Here is a 3,482-nt window from a genome sequence, read left to right as displayed (position 1 = left end):
CTGGTAAGATACTTGTACTTTTACTTAAGTATTGCTTTCAAGTACTTTATACAAGACTGCAAATCAATAACAACTCGAGAAGTGGCACAAAAAGAAACAGACCTCTTCATTGTCAAGACGTCTTGCCTCTGCTGGGGAAAAGAGAAATGCAAAGACAAAGCAAGAAAATAGATTCAGTAAGAGCTCCCACTTTCTCTCTTTAACACCACCGCATCTTTGCTTTTCACCCAATATTAAAACCAATCCATCATGGCTGACTGGGGGTAGGTGGGGACCTTGTAATTTCCACCGCGCTCCTATAACTTAAGAGAGGATCCCCCCTCTGACATTATTTGGATATCAAACAGTAATTTGCCACTCATAAACACCAGCATGAATGCGAGTGCATCGGGCCAAATCCAATAAAAAAGCTAGTGCAGCTCTTGCGGCACGATACAGAGAGCCAGCCCCACTTTATCATCCTGATAGGATATGATGTGGTTTATATTATTACCCTGGATGGATAATGGGATTTGGACGCTTATTGGGATAGCAAGTGGGTTATACTGGCTATGACTATTATGGTGGATCAAAGTAAAGCTATACACTGTGAGAGATTGTTCGATCAAAAGAACATCAAGCAGAGGAAAGGAGAGAAAACAGATGGTGACAAATCTGGAAATCAGAATGTGCCATAGCTGTGACTCATTGGTGTCTCTGTAAAGAGATTTATGCAACACTCTGCATTTATCAGCCAGCTTCAGCTCACGCTATTCTTTCCATTAAAAAAACAGTTTCTCTAAACATCTTGTACAACAGCTCACACTGTAAGCAGATCAGGCATCGTCAACGTTGGAGGCAACAGAGGATCCCAGCAGAGCTTCAAAGGCGATCATAAAGCAGTGGGTGACTAGCCTCCAACCAGGATGTACAGAGGCCTTCAGATGTTTGATTGAAAGAGAACACAGACACCCAGCTGTTCCAAAGATAACTGCTCAAAATAAACATTAACAACTTGGAAGAGATGGTAAACACGATGGTGGGAGACACATTTTCCAGTGATGAGACCACATTTTGTAGTTCACAACTAATGACCCTTTCATCTATTGAACTGAAGGGCAGATCCCCCAAATTTCTGAATGGAAATGGCTGAATTGAAGTGAATTGATGTATGATGAAGAAGAGGCAGTTCAAGTCTTGCTTGTTCCCTCATTCTTCCTCCCTTTCCCACGAACAAGCTCAAAAAGTCTATTTCTTATGTTTTACTGACACTGAATGACTCTACATAGACATTTTAGACTCTTTCAGAAACACACTGCTTTCTTTTGCTAAATCAAAGGAAAGTGTGATGTGGTAACACATGCTTTTATTGGTCGTGAGGGCTGTTTGGTTGCGACTATTTTTCCTGCCTATGTTTCCTGAGGACCAAATTGGCTTACTACAACCAGAACCAGAAGGGCTCACTTATTTCATTAGTAGAAAGCATTATAGGGCTGGGTGTCCAACTTTAATACTTTTCTGGTACTAACCAAAATGTGTCCGTTCAAAAGCTGCATGAAAAGCTGGCCTTGAATGTACATCATGAATAAAAAATAACAAACAATCATACAGTATATTACTAGATAGACAGTATATACTATATATGTGTATAGATAATAAAGATTTTCATACAGCCATCTTCTTGACCACAGGTATTAACAGGATGGCCTAAACTAATCTGATTTTAAGAATTTACCTACTAAAACAAGATTAAACTACAAGTACAAGTAGTTCTCGAATTTCCATGGCATTCTTGACCAACAGTGTTTCGCTGTTCATTGACTCAAGGACACAATCTTTTTACATAATACCATGGTACCCTCGTTTTATCAAGTTAAATCTCATCTCGCCACAGTGATTCGTTAAGGATTGTTTGAAGCCATCAACTTTAACTTTACCTACAGGTAACAAGCCGCCAAAGCAGCGTAGACATAACAGGCCGGAGGGTGCCTAGCTAAACATCAAGTGGAATGAATACCATGAAGATAATCTGATTAGTGGCATCTTTCAATATCGGTGTCATATATTTTGTCTTCAGTAGCCTCTGCATTATCTTCAGCATTTTCAATAAGTAATTTGAAGTTTCATCATCAAAGCACATCTTGCAAAGAGTACATCACACAGTTTGACATCAAAAACTGTTTCTTTGTTCTCTTTGTGTAATAAGCATTACAAAGGAGAACAATGATTGGAAAAAGTAAAGAAATGAAGTGCAACAAAACGAGACAGCAGACTTCTGCGCAACTCGAAACCCCACATTTGACTCAAACTTCAGGCCAACTTCAATCACATTGACTCACAAAAAAAGTGTATTTGCATACAAATAAAGGCCTAAAATGTCCCTACAAAAAAAAGTGAATTACAAAAACAAGACAATACACCATTAAGTCTTTAGTGTTGTGTGTTAAGAGGAGCTCAACCATAGCAGAAATATAACCACACCCAAAAGAGGCTAATTACTATAGTTGCATGTTGTACATGTAATTGCACCAAATTTGCCTCCAAACCATGAAAGACTGACATCCTAATGGCTGGAGTTGTATGATGTTTTATACATTTATCATGATAATTTATTCAACAAACACTGCTTTCAGTCATACAATCTATTGTGATACTGAAGATTTACTGTAAAACTTTTGGATCACTTCCAAAGGAAGGATATTGCGGCCGTGAATGAGAGGGGAGTTGACTCCTGGAAGTCAAAGACATTTTGACCCTGGGGATTTTGCTTTGGCAAAAATTCGAAATGCCCGGCTATTTGTCTAGTGTGCTGCAGTATAACCCTATGGTAAAAGGCTTCACACAACTTAGCTGTGATGTTTAAGGTGACTGATGGATGCAGTTAAGCCAAACGGTCTATTTTTAATTCATTGGGTTTCACACAGTTTTATGTATCTGCTGCCAACAAACTGGCAATGGTTCTTACTGGGCAGCTGAACCTGTCAATCGTGAAAGTTAAACCTTTAATGACAGTGAGCTGTCAAAAGTGTCTGTTATTGTTCACTTGTGTGAATGAGCAGAGAAGTAATCAAATTTATGAACACCAAAGAGGCCGAAATACTGCCATGGAAGCTATTAGATGTTGATTGCAAATCAATCAAATCTTTTTGTTCACATCTGTTCAGTGGCAATGAGAAAACTGAGGGGCTGAGTAGTAATAGAAAAATACACCAAAACCTCCACACTCACAATTGAAAGGTGGGAACAAGATGCTTTCATGGGTTTACCGGATAATTCCAAACATTACAGATATGCAAAGCCAAACACAGTTGTTAAACTTTGTTATTGTTGCTAATTTAGTCAGACTATTTATAGAGAAATACTTAAAATCCTGAACCAAGTTTTCATGGACAGTTCAACTTCTTACATCACCACCGTCACACTGTGATTTAGAACCATTAAATGTTTTAACCTGATTTTAATTTTGAGCACATTTTACATCCATAAGTCCAAATTCCAAAATA

General features: G+C 38.4%; 1 protein-coding gene across 4 annotated transcripts in view; it reads right to left on the bottom strand.

The window, feature by feature from the left end:
* The window catches only part of nphp4 (nephronophthisis 4), a 161,331-nt gene that overhangs the window by 156,037 nt on the left and 1,812 nt on the right, over positions 1-3,482 (bottom strand). The window lies entirely within an intron of this gene.

The sequence above is a fragment of the Etheostoma spectabile genome, chromosome 7 (genome assembly GCF_008692095.1).
Source record: "Etheostoma spectabile isolate EspeVRDwgs_2016 chromosome 7, UIUC_Espe_1.0, whole genome shotgun sequence".
Classification (NCBI taxonomy): Eukaryota; Metazoa; Chordata; class Actinopteri; order Perciformes; family Percidae; genus Etheostoma; species Etheostoma spectabile.
The sequence above is the reverse complement of the archived record's forward strand: the minus strand, read 5'-3'. Positions and strand labels throughout refer to the sequence as shown.